Below are 20,684 nucleotides of genomic sequence, written 5' to 3'. Positions count from 1 at the left end.
GAGAAGAATTTTTAGACATAGAAAAACAGCTATTCATGTACGCTTCAGAATGATACTGATGTTCTCTTGATCACATGATCTTCATAGGTCTTGTCTTCCCTTCATCTCTTTTTGTACAAGGTCTGTGGGGAAGCAGATTAGAAATTGGAGCCACTGCATAAAAAATCAATAGTCATCTCCAGATTTCTTCTGTGCAAGACTTGGACTTAAAGGCAATCAGCTTTATTTTCCATCTAATGTCTCTTTCAGTTTTCAATATTTTGTGGGTTTATAGTCTCCAGGTAAGGTCTTCTAATTCTTAGGAGAATTAGGAGAGCTACATATTATAACAAAACGATTAGTAGAAAAACGGATGTATCTTGATTAAAAGTGTCTCTTAGTGCTTTAGGTAGCAACCTATATTGATGAAGATCACCAAACACTGCGCATTCATATTTAGCTTTCCAAATTTCTTCTCTCAAGGAAGCTAGAGTGCCCTGGTTTTAAACTTAATTGTGGATTAGAAAATACCAAGTAATTATGTGCCCAGAAATAATTTTTCACTCCTTTTTTTTTTTTTTTTTAATTCTTTTTTTTTAATTCTTTTTTTGTTGACTCTACTCACAAGTCAGGGTGTGTCAGAGTTGCAGATTCTGCCCAGCAACTGTTCTCATCTGCTCTAGTTTCTTGCTACTATTTAATGAATGTTTCTCTCCATTTGGAAGATGGTCCTCAGAAACCAAGGTGGCTGCTTGTCCACAGGCAGTGTGTGAATAGTGTGAAAGCATGTTTTATGGCATTATGTAGAGCTAAAGGGAAGCATTTCAGCCTAGGAAACATTTCCTTTTGAACAAGGCTGTACAGAAACTTCTTTGCTTCTTGCAGGTCTTTATTGACATTGCTGCCATTGTGATTAAGTTTCTTGGTGTCGCTGATTATAGAGATGGCATAGAGCCAAAATCACTGTTGTTCTTGGCTGAGTAGGAAAAAAGACAGCATGAAAATGTTTTTTGGGGGGAAAAAAGAAAAAAAGGAGTACTACTTAAGACTGAAAAATTGATTGTTGCATCTTTGTACCTTATTAAAAATCAAGTTCATTTTTAACAGCATAATTTTCAGTAAATTTCATGGCAGAGGTGCTGGGTGAGGCAGCATTAAAAGAAATGGATGAAAAGTAAACTGAGTGCATTTCCTTGCTGTAGTTCATTGCTTCTTGGGAGTTCCATTTTGGAGAGCCGGTGCCTCCAATCTTTCCTACTGGCTCAGCTCCATCTTGATTGGTACAACCCAGTTTTCTTTCTGTGCCAGGGTGCACAGTGACAGTTCTTTCATTTCTTCACATACTGTGATACCCACAACTGCAATCTGCCTCTTTTTATGAAAGCTGATCTTTTTCTCCTCCAACCTGAAAGTTAAGCAAGTCCCCTTCTGAGCCCTGATTCATAGCTAGAACTTTACCTGCAGCTTCGAAAGCTACCTCTGGAATGTGAATGTGCAGGCTTACTTCCAAAAAGACTTTACCTTCTCATGTTAAAAGTATGTTTCTTAAGCTAGTGTTCGAACATAAAAATATGTCTGTGGTGGGTTAACTTTGGCTAATGGCCAAACTCCAACCCACTCGCTTGCTCACTCCCCCTCCTCAACACAACTACTGACTACCATCACGGGCAAAACAAACTTGAGGAGTATTAATTTCTTGCCAATTAAAAAGGTTTGGGTAGTGAGAAACAAAGTCAGACAATAGAACAACACCTTTCCTCCGCCATTTACCATGCTCAACTTTATTCCATCACTCCAGATGCCTCTACTCAACTCTACGAGCAGTGCAGGGAGGGATGGGATGGGGATAGTCAGTCCATAGTTTCTCTCTGCTGCTCCTTCCCTCTCACACTTTTCCCTTGTTCCAGCGTGGGCTTTCCCATAGGCTTGTAGTCCTTTGGCAAAAAATCTCCTCCAGTGTGGCCCTCAGAGGACTGCAGCGGATATCTTCTCCAGCATGGGCTGTCCAGGGGCTGCAGCAGATATTTTCTTCGGCACCTGGAGCACCTCCTCCCCCTTCTCCTTCTCTGGTGTTCCCTTGGTGTTCCCACTCTGTTTCTCACTCTCTTTCCCACGCACACCCTTCCTCTCTGCCTGTGTGGTGGGTTTTGCCCTTTCTAAAACATGTTTTCCCAGAGGTCCACCAACTTGGCTGAGGGGCACAGCTGTGCCCAGCAGTGGGTCCATTGGAGCCATTAGGAACCGGCCGTCTCCAGCACAGGGCAGCCCCAGTCTCTTCTCGCAGAGACTCCCGCAATCTCCCCACTGCCAACACTTCACCGTGGACACCCAACTGAGTGTCAAATGATTCTTTAAATTTTATTTATAAGGGAAGTTATGACAGTATAACAATGCTAACTAATGCAGTACTGTGCCACTTGCTGAGTGAAAAATAATGTTTTCTTCCTGGGAGGAAGGGATTGATTTATTCATCATGTTGGGCTTTAATTCTTGCACAGATGTAGACAATGCTGCTTGTACAGGAGGACAGGGCAACCGTGGGGAGGCTGTACTACTCTGCCAAGTGGAGGACTGAGGTGCAGATGAGCATTGTCTGTTTTCAGCTCAGGGATCTTTCTTGTCAGCTAGCGCTGCATTTCATTGCAATAGAATTGGGTTTTAATCAGTGCAACTAGAGGTCAGGTTAAAACATGTAAAAGCACTTCTTCATGCAGTGGATAGCGAGGCTTTGTGGCCACAGAGTGCTGTAGAGACAGTGACAGCAGGATCAAATGTGGCTTAGACAGATTCATGGACAATAGGTCCATAAGTGGATATTAGAATAAGATTAGACAAGGATGTGCTCCATAAGATCTTTAATACTATAATTCTCAATGTTGGCAGAATATGAGGTGAATAGACCAATAGGCTATGGTATAGATTATATTAGAACTGGGAAAGTGGATCCAAGAGAAAAGCATGGCAGTGAGATCTGAAAGGTTGCAATTACAGAAAGTGTTCTGGAGAACACTGAGTGAATTTTAAAAAGTTAAAAATCATTGTATGTGTTTCTCTTTTTCATACCTGGATTAACTAATGCCAATATAAAGAACGCAAGAAAGATCTAGAGAGGAATATAGCAAATGCGAAGAGAACCAGAGATACAGGCAATGAGGGAAGGTTAGTCTAAACAAGACTTAAACAAGTAGCAGGAACTCAATACTAGTCAGAACAATAGTTTCAGACTGTGAAAGAAAAGTTCTTGTTACATAATGTGAAGTTAACAAATAGAAAGAGACCAAATTCATGGGAAAGCTGGAGTAGATGCCTGTAGATACTGAAATTAAGGAGACAAATTGAGCCTAAATAAATTTGGAGTCAGTGGCATGGTTCAAGGAAGATGCTGAGGAAATCACGGTTTTTTTGCCTGAAAAGACAAGCAGCAGAATTCTGTTTCTCCCATAGGTGGGTGTTGTATAACACTAAAAATTCTGCAGATCTTTTTGACATATGGCTTTAATCCTGTTTCTCTTAAGAATGCCTCTTTCTATTATGCTTCTGTATATTATCAATTGTCGAAGTGGATCACATGGAGTGGAGTTGAGGTTGCTTCAGTTACCCTGATCGTTAGTAAAAACAGCAAGACTTGATTGGAGGAAGCAGACCTGGAGTTTCTTTAGAAGTGCCTACTAGTAGTTTGTAAGCAGTTTGATCACACAGTGATTCTTTTTAACCTAAAAATTATGTTTGTTTTAGGTTGCCCTATAATGGAAATATCTATCTGATTCCCTTTTGCTAGAATTACAATCACTGTTTTCATTCCTCCTTATTGTAACTTTATCTTGCTTACCTCAGATTTTTCCATCAATTTCAGGAAATAGAAGCCTGACGTGGTAATGCTTGTGAGTGAAGCCTGGTCCTTGGCATCCTGATGTTTGAACTTTATGGATTAGAATTGTTGACTCACAGCAATCAGGTTCACTCTTGTTGTGTCTGACAGGGAACAGAGGGGACTAAGCCAAAACCAGAGCCCCCAGAGTAAGGGCATTAGTCCTGTCTTTTCCAAAGTGAATGGTTTCCCTTCTAAACAGACTCTGGAAAGAAGCTTAGTAATTCCTCAGGGAGGCAAGTTATAAAACTTGAGATGCAGATATTTAAATCCTATGAGCCAGCCAGCAGTAGTGGAATTGGCCGTCAGAACTTGTAAAAATCTCAACCAATCTCTTTTATTGTCTTGCGGCTGCAGCAATAAGGCATCTCAGCTATTGCAGGGTGAACTCTCCCCACCATATCCTGTTTGCTACTGTTTATGTATATACAAAAAGCAATCTGAATTTTATCTAAAAGAAGCATCCCTAGGGTGGGAAGGGTTATCACAGACGTCCTTTCATCAGCTGAAGTGTAAGAACGTGAGAATTTATATCCGTGATATTAGAGGGGCTACAGAATTGACTGGAGCCCAGTCCTGGATTTATTCAATTTTAGTACTTAAACTTAGTGGTGCTGCAGGCAGTATTTCAGATTTTTGCATACAATATTTTGAGCTGTGTAATTTTTACTAGAAGTTGTCAAACAGATGGAGGAATTGCCATTTGCACACCAGTTAAGAGTTCTTAAGTGTTTTGGAAGTATTACCTCTCTGATGGTATATGAATCTAGATTAATCAGGGAACTTCATAAGAAAAACTCTCCTATATGCTATTCCCCTTGTTATGTATGATGCTATGTATGATGCTACCACAACTTGCAGTATAGTGTGACTCTAACTAGAAATATCGTTCCTAATCATAAACTGCAACTATGAAAGAACAGTTCTGAATTGCAAACCTCTCAATCTTGTGCATCAAGCCTCAGAAAATCTTTTTCCATTCAGGCTATGGGCCCCAGTCTGGTTTTAGTTAGAATTCTGTTGTCTTAGACAGCAGATGGATGTCATTTCTGGAAGTCTTCTGATAGCCATAGTGGGTTGAAGAGGAAATTATACTGCACTTAGAAGTGATTATATGGTATGGTTGTCTGTGATGGCAAGGGATTGAACTTGGTGAACTTACTAAAATAGGAATAGACAGAAAAATCGATGTGGGTGGCAGCCATTTAGATGATAAGACATTAATTCCATTATTTATGTAGTCCTCCTTTTTATGCACTAACTTGTGATTTAGACAAAGGATATCCATAGAGAGCCACGTGAAGTGTCTGTTATTTGTTTCTTTTGAAATACACAAAAATCATGAATACTGTAGCTTCTTAGCATGTAACATAAGGTCTTGATCTGGTTAACATTTTGTCTGCATTATATAAATGTATTTATTGCTGGAAAGCTGTATGTTAAAGCTATAGTCCTTAGGTCCTGTGTCAGTAAAGGAATCAGTTGTAGACTTTCAATTTCAGACATAGAATCATAGAATGGTTTGGGTTGGAAAGGATCTTAAGATCATGTAGTTCTAACCCCCTGCCATGGACAGGGACACCTCACACTAGACCATGTCACCCAAGGCTCTGTCCAACCTGGCCTTGAAATTATTGGTATTATCATTGAGTATGCAACTGCAAATGATGCTGCCCTGGTAACTTTGGTTGATTTTGGAACTTTATATAAAAGGAGACAGAATGATAAGTTTTCATTGGTATGATTGCCTTTTGATTCAAAAAGAGAAATGTTTGCATTCTGTTTACCTCATATAAGCTTGTTTAACAACATGAAGATCATAAGTGCACCATCAAAAAATCAAAAATATACCATTTAAAATAGTGTAATATGAAGCGAGGAAGCTTGTTGAGTATTGCCAATAAAGATTCCCAGTTTCCTATTTCCTTCTGCGTAGAAATTAAAAATGATGGTGTAATACACTATATACCTTGGTTACTGCAGCGGCTGTCCTACAGCGTGGGTTTGAACTTTCCGAGACTGAAAATTTCACGATTCCTAGACACTGTTATAAAAAGCAGATTGCTGTAGATAAGGTGGTCACTACCGTGTCCTCCTCCTGTTGTCATTCAGTTCTCACTTATATGCTGCAAAAGAAGTTGATACAGTCATGTGCAAATGCCTATTTTGGACGTGTATCCTCAGGAGCACTTGTGGGCTGTGGATCCCACTATTACAGAGAGATCGTCCCATAGCAATAGTTTTAATTCCTAAAAGTAGGAACAAAGCCAGTTCTATCATTCTCCTGTTCGTTAAAGTGTTCCTCTGTTTTGTTGCCCAACATTGATTCCACTGTGAGGTGACTTTCCTCATCAGCTGCAAAGGGAACGTGTGCATGTAACTCTGGGTGGTGAGTTATACTTGTGGAGCAAGTGCCTGGTTTGAGGCAATGGTGAGAGTGATAACATAAATAAATGCCTTTTTAAGTGGGCCAGAGAGCTTGCTGAAGGACTTTGGCATGATGTCTGCTTCACAGGTGCATTCTCACAGTGTTGTATAATGAGCATTAGCTTTAAAAAAATCTGGTAATAATATTAGCTTAGTATTTCTCAGGGTGTTGTTAAAAATCATTAAATCAGTAGTTAAATCTCAGAAATTAATCAGTATTAAATCTCAGAAATTGTTAAATCAGTCCATTGCATTATTAAATTTTTTTTAAAGTTACACAATGCCTAAGCATTGTTACCAATTTAGTATTTTTTCTAAATAATCATAAAATGTTATTACTTATTGCCTGTACTATTTGAGCTACCCTTGTAATTACCCATTGTCATGCTCTCTGTAGTCTTTAGACATATCAACTATTGCTAAAATAAGGAGGTGCGCTCTGGCAGGAACATATGCTGCACTGGATTTAATAAGGTATTTGGTTTTAATTGAGACTTTTAATGTACATTTTGAGAGTTCACAATTAACTTTTGTCAAATATGATAATAATAATATTTGAAGACATTTCTAGTTAGGAAAAAACAGAAATATCTTAAATGCTTGCAAAAGGTTTTTTGTAAAAATCCTTAATATGAAACTGCCTGGGAAATGAGGAGGGGCAAAACCCCACTTTGCCACATTTCAGCCTGGAGTGAATTTTTATGGCAAAATTCCAAACCCCTAAAACCCTGGGACTTTAAGTAAGCGTTGACATTGATGTAACCTGAGCAGTACAAATGAAGTTGCTTTAATACTTTGGATGTTCAGGAGCAATGATTACTGATGGAAAATACAGAAGTGCAGATAATGTACAGGAAGAACCATTATGAATTTGCTTCACCAAGTCCCTCCTAAAGGGGTTTGTAAGGGGCTGCTATGGCTGTCAATGACTTACATCTGCATTGCCTTTCTTAACTGTACTATAGAGGTAGGAAGTTGTAAGTCACAGCCTAAACACACAACTAATGCCTTCTGCCACTTTAAGAGTCTGTGAAGAGTTTCTCTAATTGCAAAAGATGACCGAAGCCTCACTCTGTTATATGCTCCTAATTTCCTTCCTTTTTCCCTCGTGCCAACTCCGCCTGCTATCCCCCTCTCCCAGCCCTAACATTTCTGTGTGCGGCTTCGTGCAAGAAGTGTTTTTTTATAGAGTTCACATACTCAGGTGTCTGGGACCTGCACAAGCTCAGCCTGTGTACAAATCCAGTAGATGATCTCATGATGTGGTTTGAATAGGCTCTGTGTGGTCAGCACTGCTGCCAGCACCTGAGGGAACCAGGTCTGTCTTTCCACATTACCGACACAGAGCAGGCTGGATTTGAAATAGGCTTGCTGTGAAGATGGAGGTTGTCAAAGCTCTTGTGCACAAGAGAAGCTTCATGATTTTGCTGAGAGAGATCTCTCAGTGCTGGGTGCAGGGTGGCCTGAAAGGGCGTCATCTCTGCGACATGGGAATCATTTCATTGTATGAACAGCTATGCTCAAGGGGCAGCTGAACCAGTTTCTGTACTGATAACACAGCTTTGTTTGGTTCTTGAACTGGTTCATGTTTCCTACAGTGGGAATTGGACATTATTGGTAATAACTCATGCCTACTTCCCTTCCCTTCCAAGGACAGGAATTCTCTTTTAACTGAGAAATTAAATGCTCTCTGGAGTGTTTTAATGAAATCAGTTTTGTCTCCGAGTCATCAGTTTTGCTCTGTCTCTCAGCCATCATCCTTATACTCCTTCCCAGAAAACCCTAAACTAATCAACTTAGCAATGGGCATTCTGAAATGTTTTCTGAGAAAACAGCTCTGTTTTGACAGACTGCAATTACAGCACCTGGGCTATAGGCAGACTTTACAGCTCTTCTGGGGATCTCTTATGAATAGTCACTATGAGGCCAGCACAGCCCTGTGCAAACAAGCTTTGTAACCAAATTGCACTGAAAAACCCCCTTCTTCTCTATCCACACCCTTCCCTCCCAAAATTACTGAGTAGCATGGATGTTCCTCCTTTACCTATTTTGAATCTGAAAAAGTTCTCAGATATTGTAAGAGTTACTGTCTTATTCAGATGTGCCTGTCTCATATATATGTGGGTGGGTGTCATGGACTCTCATTTTATGTTGTTGGATTTGAATTCTTTTTTTCATGATTGTGAGAACTCTGCAGAATGTGTGAGAGCTTGGAGTGATTCAACTGCATGGAAAATAAAAGAGAGGATGTCAATTAATGTAAACACAGTTTTGTTTGTGTCCTTTGGGAAGGCAAATTGTCTGATCTTGTTTCTCATGGTTAAATTGCTCGTGGGTCATAAATTGTCTTTTTTTATTTGAGAGGAAGTAATGCAGTGTCTGAGATCATGCAGTCCTCTGCTACGCATTCAAGTCTGTCTTGGGGAACCTGGGGTCTCTTCTCAGCTGCCATTTTTTTCTTCCACTGCTTTGGTTTATGCCTACGTCACTCTGTGCACTGAAAGTGTTGACTAGAAAGTAAAAATTCTTATGTAGGTAGCATTCTTTCACTCTTTTCAGTAGTCTCTACTAGAGGAAAAGGCAAAGAAAATGTCTACAATTAGGTAGCTAACTCGAGACATCAAAAAATGGTAAAATGCTAGTTGAAACAAAATAATATTGACTAGCCATATTAATGAAAAACTGCCATTAACTTTGATGCTGTAAAGCTGTTACAGTGTGATAGCCTTCTTGTTCTAAAACATTCTTTTTCTCAGAGAGTCTTTTTGCCCATTAATCTCAGCAGTATTTTCTATAGGCTGGAGTAGGTTATATTTAGTGTGTGTACTTTACTTCTGCTTCAAGACCAGACTCCCTGCTCTATTTTTAAATGAACTACTTCAGAATCTTTTGCAGTGAGTTGTACAAGACCGAAAACGTAAATGACTGACTTTTCTGTGAAGAAAGTGTCTGTTCCAGTCAGGTAGTTATTGCTTTCTTCCCCTCAGAGTGACCTCTACTATGAACATGAACTGGCATCTTGACGGGGAAGAGAGGCTTTCATACATCACTGAATACACTGTTCCCTTTGCAGCCAGACAAAAAGGCGCTGATCTCTCTGAGGAGCGCAGCGACAGTTCTGGAGCCACATGAAAGTCAGCGGTGTTACTCCCCTTGCCATGGCTTGTGGTAGACTTTGGTTACCATGTTACGCCATGGGTAATGCTTTCTTAGGACATGCTTATCTGGAGGGGAGGATGAAAAAAGTTCTCTTGGTATTTGCTTTAACCTAAAAGCAAATCACCTGGAAAAGCTAGAGGTTTCGACATGTTATTGAGCTTTTCATGGCATCTCTGTTTGCTGTTGTTGCACAAATGATCTCTTAGATCTAAATAGCCCAAACTGATGTCTTGATTGACAGATGTGATATGGTTACATTTAAATGGATTATATGGAGTACCACCATCAAGTGGAGAGGATACAGGAGATTGCTCTCATTTCTACCATTTATTCTACTTAGTTGCCAGTATCTTCCCTTTGTCCCTATCACACCATTAAGTAAAAAAGCAAGATGTATGAGGGGAGAAAATATAGCTTATATTTCCTTTTCGTTCTCTACTTTGTTTTGCATTGAAATCATGTTAATAATAAAATATTACCTGAGAAGTTTTGAAAATAGGAGTGAGGATTGCACATTCTAGGTAAAATCTAAGAATCAAAACTTGCTTTTTCACTCCACCTTTGAAGCCATCCTGTATGTCACAGTTAAGCCCTATGCTGCAAATGATTAGCTAGAAAGTTCTTAGGGATCTGCCTGGGCTAATTTCTATTTTATCTAATGATGATTTTGCTAAGCAACTTAAAATGCCCTCATGCTATGTCCCTGAATGTATTACTGCCATGTGTAAATAAGCTTTTTAAGATGAGATGACGTGTAGGTTCTTTGGTCAAACCTGTTTAAGCCAGCATAAGGCATCCCCACAAGCAGATAAAGTACATAGGGTTGTAATTATGTTTCTCATCCTCTGCAAATTTCACTTTGCAACTTTAAAATGTTTTTTACCAAGTATGATTTTATGTGTATTTTAAAATAGGTAGGTAGAATGCTAAAAGTTTTTCCAGAATTAGAAGGCATTTAGAAGGAAGTGGGAATCTGGTCCCTTAATACGATTTTACTGTACAGTGAGTGGGAATTTTGTCTTCAATTTCAGAGAGGACACCATTTGCATTTGCCATGGTGATGAAATGACCACTGTTTTTTCTTAATGCCAGCATTCAAATTATTAAAAAGAAATTCAGTTATGGAAATTTGTTGTTTTCTGTAGGAAGTAAAATAGCCAGCATAATTAGAATTGCTGGAAAAACAAAGTCAAGAAAGAACTGTTCCTTTTTTTTCCTTCAGTTCATTAAGCCGTTTTCAGTATGTGTTTTCAGTATGCCCAAAAATATGATCTTACTTGTTTGTGACATCCTTTGTTATTAATTTGGATCACACAGGAATTGAATGGAAGTGGGTTTGCCTCTCTTCCTGAAAATGCACTGTGGCATTCCGTATCTTTCTTTTCAATATACTAAACTGCTGAAGATGTTTGGGATTTGGGGGGTTTGGGGTGGCACGCCAAGATTTCTGATATCTAAGAACACTAAGAGAAATTGGCTGAAGGGAATCTTGGCTCCTGGAAAGTTTAATAGATTTTGGAATTGTGAAATTCTAGAAGTTATGAAAATGCTCAAGTTCTGGCAGTGTTGCAGAATAGCAGGCAGAATAACTTGCCATGACTTGAGGAACTGTTACAATTTGTGAGCAAAGTAATGAATAAGCTGATAAAAGTTTCTGATAATGTAAAGAATTAAGGAACAGGCTTTCGATTAATACCGTTCAACTTCATTTGTGTAAGACGTGTAATATCAAAAAAAGTGATACGATTCCTTAATTATCTCCAAAGCTTACTGAAAAAAACCCTAGCATTTGATAGAAATAACTTTTTGCATTAAATATAATTAGACTTCTAATGACCACTGGTAAATGACCAATTCCCAACATTACGTATGAACACTGTATAGACAATACGCTGAATGTGAGCATTATCTGTCAGCATTTACCAATTAAAACTGAACAGTGATATTTATTTCTGAGCTTCATAGATTTTGATACTAGGCTTGATGCTAGTAATCATTTTATCAATGAGCTGGAAGTAAGTATAAAATGACAGTCAGTGGAACCTGCAGGTGATAAAGAAAATGGCATTGTGTTACCTAATGGTGAGAACAGACATGTAGGGCAATTTAAAATTGCTTCTTAATGTGAACTCATTTACATAAAGTGCATCTGGATATTAGGCATATAAATTGGAACAATTGGAGTCTATTGTACACTATTTTGAAAGGAATTACTTGGAAAAGATGTAGCAATGTTATGGAAAAAAGCAGTGAGATGTTGGCGGCAGAAGGGCTGTGGCTACATAAAAGTGGGATTAATGAGTACGAATAGAATGAGAATTTTACTTCTGTTTTATAGGATAGTTGATACAGTTGGATTATACAGACTGTTGTGACTACGATCTAGAAAATTAAATCATAATGATATTAAAACACTGTTTATTCCAGTTGAGACAACCAAAACAAGGATCATTATCCAGAAACCGAGGACAGAAAAATTAGGAATAGAGAAACAAATGGCTTTCTGACAGCAGAAATTAGTAACCACTGGGACAGACTCACTGGATAGCAGCCAGTTCCTCATGGGTTTCAGTGACAAGTGGATGTCCTTTTCCCAGCTCTCCAGAATAAGTTATTGGCTTCAATGGGAGCAACTGGTTACAATGTATTTGTTCTGTACAGGAAATCAGACTGGGTAAAATCAGTGAATAAGCCTTGATTATGTCTGTTGTAAGCTCTGAAACAATCCACAAAAGGTAAGGATATCCTTTAAGTAGGATAAAATAAAATAAGCAGGTGAAGGAAGTAGTTTTCCACACAACTGTTTTCACTTGTAGGAAAAGTAATCACAAAACAAATAGCTTCAGGAGGGTTAAGTCTTGGACAAATCTGATGGGTTTAGTGTTACTTACATTTGGTTTATCAATCCTTCTTTTTCCCTCTTCTTTTATCTAGATTTTTTTTTTTACTTTGACCCATTCAGTGGCATTCTTAACTTTCAGTGTTTGATGATTCTCCCCTAAATTTGCCTCAACTTTCCCTCCTCTATCACTTTCTCTTATCTTCTTGTCCTCTGAAAGTCTTTCAGGTGTGTCTCGGTATATGTAAGCTTCTTATTCCTAGCTATGTTTTCCATGAAGCGGCTTTCAAGGGACATGTTACCATGTAATGTCTATAGTTTTAAGATCTGTAAGACCACTGAAGAATGAAAATAATTAGAATCTCTTCCACTATTTGCAGTGATTGTACAGAATGACTTGCTGTCTGCAGAGCCAAAGGAAAGTCCGAAAGGAAAGGCTAAAATGGAATGAAAAACAACAGATGGAGAATTTACTTGTTTCCTGGGTGGGGAGCTATGGCTGAAGAATAGGGTTATATCAGTACGTTGACTCCACAGTCTTGTCACCACAGTAATCTGTTGCAGAAGGAGTTCGTTTCTAAAGGTGGTATTTAGCGTTAAATGCAGCAGGCCTCGGGCAGCGTGGGCCCGCATGGAGAGGCAGCGGTGGGGCTGAGACCTATTGTTTCTGTAAGTGGTTGCAGGGCTGTCCAGGTGTCCTGATTTAAAGGCTGCTCCTTGAGACAGGAAATTGTATCTTGTTCTGAGGTTTACTGTAATAAAGTACATAGTCCTGGGGGAATGTGCTGCTGGGCCCATGAATCACCTTATGGGCTGGCTGTTCTGACCTCAGCCCTGTGATTTATTCACGCCATACCGCAGCAGGAATGGCAAAAATGTAACCGGCGCATGGTCTTCCCAGCCTCCCCCCGCTCCAACCCAGATGGGCCTTTAACCGGGAGGCTGCCATAAATCCATAAACACAGGTTTGCTCAAAGCTGTCAGTTTCACTTGTCTTGCCCAAGAGCTCTCTGCTCTGTGTCTGTTGGGGATTTGGTGGTAGGGGAATCCTCTTGCTTCTCAGGTGTTTCCTTCATAGTTTTGTGGCCCTGTAGCTACTTGAGTTTCTTGTGTAAAGAAGTGAAAAATCTCAGTGCAGTCATGGTATTCAGCAAAAACGAGGCAGCTTGGAAGTGTGAAAGATTTTGGCAATCCTCTTTTTCCAGCAAATAAAAAAACCCCAGAGACCTGACTGTTTTCAGCTCGGGATGTCACTGTTTTACGGACAGTACCAGATGTATTGGTACAATTCTTAAGTAAATAGTAGTATTTGCATTTACAGAGGCTATTAAATGATGTGCTTTTGGTCAAACCACAAGGCATGAAGAGTAGATCGTGACTGTCAGCTCCGCCCAGCCATATGTGTTTCAACTGACTATGTTTATTTATGTGTTTTGCAGTTAGCGGTTGTTAGTTTTAAAAACGTAACACTTCGTTGGTGGTCTTTCATCTCAGTTTTTAAAGATTTATTCTGCATGATGCATCCTTATATTTTCCTGTAAATTCACTGGTCCATACACTTCAGAAAATGCTGAGAATTTTCATTGATGTTGTACAAAATACCTATTTCTTAAAGATAGTTTCAGGATTGAAAGTTGTCCAATTCACTCATTTTTACCCTGCCTCAGAGTTATTTTCTTCCCCAGCCCCCTGTGAATCTCCATACATTCAGTCTAAATCTCCACTGTATATTCTTGCCATGAATTTGCTTGTTTTAAACAGTTTAGCATTATAGGAAACTGACAGTGCGAGGTTTTTTTCGTCTGGGTTTAAATAATACTGTTAGAATGAAGAAGCTGTAACCTGTAAAGCAGTCCTGTTCCTTGCAACACACTAGAATTTCTGAGTTGACCTTCTCATCCTGAAGTCAGCCTTGGAAATTATGCACAATTTTTCCATAAAGTAGATAAAATTAGAATATTTTGCAATTTAGCAATAAATTTTGTTGGCAGAAATTAACCTTGCCACAAGTCTCAATACCTAGGAAGATGCTAAATTATACTTGTTAGCAATGGTACAACCAATTAAAGGGCAACTATATCAAAACAAGCAAGAGCTTCTTACAGGAAGGTATGGGAACTTTCATTTATCTGCAGTGTAGACATGTTTTCGTGAGAGCCAGTCTCAGTGTGTGATACAAGATGGTTTAAGTTTGTTTCTTCTGTTTCATATCCTTGAAATAAGAATTTTTTACTTTTTCTAAGATAGTAGAGTTGTATCTGTAAATTTACATGGAATAATGTTTCCTCAATAAGACAATTTTCATGGGATTTTTGTGTAAACTACAGGAAGAACACAGCTTCAGATTTGTTCGATTGAAAAGGTGTTGGTAGCTGCAATGTGCTAAAATGAGATTTTTCCAGTTCCCTCACGTAGAATGACTTGCTCTCTCACTTTCAACATGTTGCTTAAGGTTCATGTACCTTGTGTCTCACTACAAAGCAGACAATAACAGCTTACACTGAGATTGTTGAGCTTATTTTTTTATATATATGACTCTTTAAATTTGTACATGAAAAAAGTCTTTGTATAACAGAATGTATCATTATGTTTAGCAGAGGTCTCATAATAGAGGGTTGTCAAGGGTCTGCTTCCATGGTTTAGATCAGGCTTAACAGTGCTTGCTCTGGAGCAGAGTACACATACTCAGTTTCCTAAACTGTTTTTACAGCATGCAGCTCCAGTTTCTCCTCATGAAGAGCAGGGACTGGGTAGAGATAAAACCAGAAAAGACAACAGTAGGATGCTCCCTACTTACTGTAGACTGCCAGTTGCTTTAAGCATCTGGAAAGTTGTTTATCTTCAGAGCTCATCAGAATATACTGGAGTGCCAATTCAAACACATCTTCTGCATTGAGAGGCTGCAAGTAGCTCCACCTACTTTCAGACCTGGATCTGAAAAAGGAAATTAAACGAAATCTCTCAGGCCTCTTCTGCTGCAGTTATGGAACTAAATATATACAAATTTTATCCATAGCCCCTGACACCTGCTCCATTCCTGTCCTCAACCCTTTCAACAACTTCTGTTCACTTAGAAACACTTCTTTCGGCACTACTTAAGCAGCAGTCATTGAAGCTACCAGGAGTAGGAGGCAAGGTGATGCCTCAGTACTGAACGAAACTGCTTCCATCCTCTTTTTCCCCTGATGCTGCTATTCATGGCCTTATCCAGACCCTTGGGCATTTCTTTGGCTCCCTTTTCAATCCATTTCCTGGGCAGCAGCAGCCAGAAAAGACTGAAATACAGGTAGTAAGCATTAGCCCTGGGATAAAACAGATTCAGCATTAGTGCTGCTGTTGTTAGTACCACCAAACCCTAACACATCCGTTACAGAATTCATGGAGACAGTCCCATATACCATGTCTGACCTTACATCTTTTTAGAAGTCAGACACGTGGTTCTGGAAGAGAGGCTTGCACAGTCATACAAAAGACCCCTCAAAGAAGAGGGAAAAGGAAATTAGGTGAGACACATCCAGTTTGGTAGTCAGTTAGACAACAAATAATGAAAGCGATCTGTAACGCTAGCAAGAAAATTTGTTGAAATGAAGAGGAAAATCGAGATGTTTGTAAAAGAATAACAAAATGAAGTAGTTCTACACATCTGGTATGTAACATGAAACCAGGTGTCACAAGGATAATGGCAATTAATGGGAAATAGAATAATATTCACAACTGGAATGTGGGTACGAGTTGTTCAGGAAAGCTAGAAATGGAAGTACAGGTGGCATGTATTAATGATACTGGAGATTCTGAGGAAATAATAAAAAAAGTGATAGCATAAATGAAATAGCATTACTTTGAGTTAAAATAATATAAGGACCATAAAAAGGATTTATACAAAGAGAGTACATGGTAGCCTGCTATGGATTTTACGTGCAAGAGTTGTGGTGGATGTAAATAGCAATGGAAAAGTGTGTTTTTATGGGAGACATCTATATTGGATGCCAACCAGAGAAACTGCTGCACTTCTTAACTCAGTATTTCCTAGATCACCAAGAAGTAATATGGTTTACAACTTCAGGATTGTAATAAGTGTTGATGATACTAAAGAAGAAATTGTCACCAAAACCAACTCTAGCTGTAGTGACCACAAATAGAGTGCACTTATGTTTTAAAAAAGAAACTATGCTAAACAAGTAAAGCCTTCAATTTCAAAGTAGTAAACTGAAAAATTAAGAATATTAGGTAGCAAGTAAATTGAACAGAAGGACTCAGAGGTTCAAGTGTAGAGGAAGCAGGGAATTTATGTATATCAAAAGTCCAAAACTATGAGGTGTCATCCCAAATGAAGGTGGGAGAGTTTAAGGAAGAGTTACAAATCTAACTGACTGTGTCTGCACCCAAAAGGAAATTAGCAGCAGCCTTAAAAAATTATCAAGAAAGATATTTTGGGGAAGCAGAAATTGCAGGAATAAAGTGAGAATTGTGACAACTCATGCTGAATTAGACCTTCCAAAGGAAATCAACTCAAATAAGAAAACATTCTATAGTCACAGATATAAAAATATCAGGAAAAGAAGTAGAATCACAGTGCACTGAGGACAGGGCTAGGATTAGCGGTAATATGCGTATGTTCCCAAAATTAAATGAATGTCTTTGCCTTGGTTTCCAATGAGCAGACAGATAAAATATAACAAAAGGAAAGTGTGATGATCTATCAGAGTAAGTATATGTCAAGCGTGGAAACAAGACAGATGCGGAAAGAAGTGAAATGAACGATACTAACCAGAAATAACAGTCATGATAGTAATGTAGCAAGGAGGTGGGCTCTCCATCAGTTTGTATCTTTGATTCGAGTCTAAAGGTTGGATAGTTTTCTTAAAATTATAAATCATTGGGTTTTTCACATGATCAGAAACCACGCTAGGACTGTAGTATTGCTGTCGTCATTTGACTGGTGTAGCTGAAATTTCATTCTACCATCTTTCAGCTGGGGTCTGATTCATGAAGACATAATTAAAGACCAGTTGTTTTCACTGTAGTAATTGTGGTTGGTTGATATGTTATAATCAATGTGAATTCAGCAATTCACTTTCCATTCTTATGGCTTGGCAACACTGGCTTTGGCAACTAAGGGTTTGACACTGTCACAGCATCTTGAAGAACTGCAGTTCCTCTAGGTATAAGGAACCCGTGGTCAGATTTGGTTTCCTCCTGTTTATTCAGGGCTAGGTTTTAACTGGATCACCAGGCTGAAGGGATACACAATCAGTGGTGCTGACACCAGGGGGCAGGGCAGGAACCTGAGAATTGGAAGGCAGAACCATCTCTTTCAGTGAGAGCCCTGTCTTGCGTCAGCTTAAGCTGATTGAGAAACCATGTGCTAAGCTAAAGCTCAACCCGTACTTGACCATGTCACAGGAAATGAAACTAAAGCTGCTTTTCTTACAAGGTCATTTTTTCAAAATTTGGTGGCTGTATTCTGGTGGCCTGTATTGCCTGGTTTAAAATTATACCTAAAGTTTGTGCTCTATTAGCATTGCCGTTAAGCAGCAGATGAAGAAAGACAGCACAAGTTTCAGGACTACCTTCTCAGAAAAGCCAGCTCTGTGGAACTCCAGAGCCTTATGAGTACTCTGTCTCTCATCCAGCTTCCACACCAAAGGCAGGTAAAACAAGACGAGATGTCTTAAGAAAAACCAAACAACTACTACTCTTTGTAGGGACAAATCTTCCATAACATCAGGTGCCATAATATCAAGGTTGAAGGTTCCTTCTAAAATATGCCATCTTCAAGAACTCCCACTGTTCACAGGTAAGTAGGTGAAGCTCATGTACTATCAGTTTAGCAGCTGTGATAAGCAACAGCCACTTTTTCACTGGAGGAATTAATATATATATAGTTCAGGAAATTAATAGTGGGTTGGAACGTCCTTCTCTGAAAGCTTTAGACTTTTTTCTGGACACGGTGGCAGGCACAGTTTAAAGCTGTACTGCAGTTCTGAGTTCTCAGAGCTGAGATGTGATCAGGAGTAGGAATTGCAAATCTTTGCCTCAGGTGCCAAAGTAGTGGCAAAATTAAGATAGAAAGCTTAAGTAAAAGAAAGGCTAAAATATTGATGGGAAATGTAATATGTAGTATTTATAGGATTACATGTGATTATATCAAATATATTGAGGGAAAGGACTTTGAAAAGCATTGCTTATCAATCCTAGTAAGGAATGATGCTTCCGTGATTCTAGACTTTCAGGCTGTTAGAGAAAACGTGTATAGGAAAGTCTAAATATGTTACCAGCATTTATTTATTTATTTATGTATTTATTTATGTTTTAACAAGGGCAGCACAATTGGTAATGCTTCCTGTGTCTGAAATTAACATTGGTTATTATCACACCACTCATACAATGGAAAATTACAGGGGCATGTCTTTTGTGACGAGACAACTCTATCCACAAAGAATTTACATTTTTCTCTCTTGTTTTCCAGTTATGGTCACTTGTATGTAAAGACATAGAAAAGAACAGTGAAAAGGTGTAAATTCAGGAGGCTTCAATTTGCTGATGACAAACAACTTCATATTTTCTTCTCACTTGGTTTGCTTGAATTTGCAATTCTTTTTTTGGTAGCTGTGAGAGTATAGATTGGGCCGAGAAGGACTGCTGATGTGCCATCCAGACAAGGGAAAGGTAACTTACTGATTCAGAAAACAAGTATAGGAATGGAAGGAGCGTGGTATTATCCCTTTTGACTGAGGGTGAAAGGCTGTGTTTGGGAAATTAATTTGCAGTCTGAGGTTTGATGATTCCCAGCTGCAATTAAAAGAGCAGGTAGGACATACTGCCAAGTTACATTTTTTTCCCACCCTCTTGCAGCAGGAAGTTGCTACTCTTTCTTTTGGATAAATGTTTTGCTCGCTTTGGGATACTTCGTGCTTTTCATATAGCTGCATCTTAAATACTGCAGAAATTGTAGCTGGTGCAGAATTTGGCAGCTTGTGTATTAAGTAAGGTACTGGTCTGTTACCATCTTGAAATGATGTTCTCTGGTATGGCTGCACATATTTGTCAAGGTTACTTTTAAGAACTGAATTCTGATACCCAGAGTTCTGCAGGGACTGCGTCGTCCCTGTGAGGTACTGCAGGTTCAGCAACACACTGACAGGATGACAGTTGCTAATTGCCAGGATCTCAGCATGTTAGAAACTGGAATTTTCTCTCCACATGGTTCAGAGCTGACAGTTTCTTAATTTTCCAAAGATGTTCCCCAACTAACCCCCCAAAAAAGTGTTGAATTTGGAACTACACTGTAGATGCATTGACGTAGTTAATGATGAGAAGGATGATGTTAGGGCTGGAGGAACTGTCCCATTGGATCAGCTGTTTGGTGTGTTGTATTATTAATTACTTCTTAAGAGTTTATCAAGTGTGACTCACCCAAACACTGTCATTCTACCAAACTCATCAAATTACTAAATACAGTGTCCTAACACTTTTATATTCTAAGATGTTGCCTAAATGTCTATCTAGTTCTTAGAGTACTGCAGTACTTTATCTGAATCTCTTTGCCTGCTAGTTCTTTATGTTGCCACTCCATGGAAGGTTTTTTTAATTCATATGCAAATAATATAGTTCTTATTGTAATGGTGATTCGCCATAGTAAGACTTACAAATATGTGTTATAGAAAAGTATTAAAAGCTTTTATAAGCATTTTCTGTGGGTCTTTGAGTACAGCAGTGGACAAAAATCAGACAACTGAAGCAAGTACTGTGCAAGTATCAGCTCTTTCCTTCTGTGGTGGCAGGTGCCCTTACCACTGGAGTGAGTAAATAGTTTGTGAAACAGCAGAACCTTTCCAGTTTGAAGCCTGTGTATTAAAGGCATAACAGCCAAAATTATAGCTTAGCTTAATATGCCATGTTGAGAACTCTGGCAGCCAGTCATCCCTCAGGAAAGAGCCACAGTCTCTATAGAAGGAACTGACTGCATTGCTCTGAGCTTGTAGCTAGCTGAGCTCTCCAAATTTGTGTCATTTATGTTGCCTTAAATGTCGTCGTTTAATGCCAGTCAGAAGGAAAACAGAATTGATCCCTATAATGAAACTAGGCCTGATGGAGTTATCCCAGTTACTCAATGACGTTAAAATCAAAGCTGCTGCTGATCTCAATATTGCTTTTATATTATCTCATCCACAGTTTCAGAAATACTCCACATAGGAAGAAAACTCATAATTTAAAATAAAATTATATAGAACAATATATTTATAACATTTCTATATGGAATTTGTTCTCACAGACGTATGTGAACATATTCTTTTAGTGAATATGTACAGGTTTTATGTTTTGAAGCATCATTAATTCATCGCTGTTTGTACCCTGTTATTCTTTCTAATTATACAGCTGATAAACATTCCAGCATTATGACTCTGAGAA

The 20,684-nt window shown here is 38.8% G+C and overlaps 1 protein-coding gene across 14 annotated transcripts in view; it reads left to right on the top strand.

Annotated features, from left to right (window-relative positions):
• The window catches only part of ERC1 (ELKS/RAB6-interacting/CAST family member 1), a 287,995-nt gene that overhangs the window by 202,201 nt on the left and 65,110 nt on the right, over window positions 1-20,684 (top strand). The window lies entirely within an intron of this gene.

Source organism: Strigops habroptila, chromosome 3 (assembly GCF_004027225.2).
Source record: "Strigops habroptila isolate Jane chromosome 3, bStrHab1.2.pri, whole genome shotgun sequence".
In the NCBI taxonomy this organism is placed as follows: Eukaryota; Metazoa; Chordata; class Aves; order Psittaciformes; family Psittacidae; genus Strigops; species Strigops habroptila.
The sequence above is the reverse complement of the archived record's forward strand: the minus strand, read 5'-3'. Positions and strand labels throughout refer to the sequence as shown.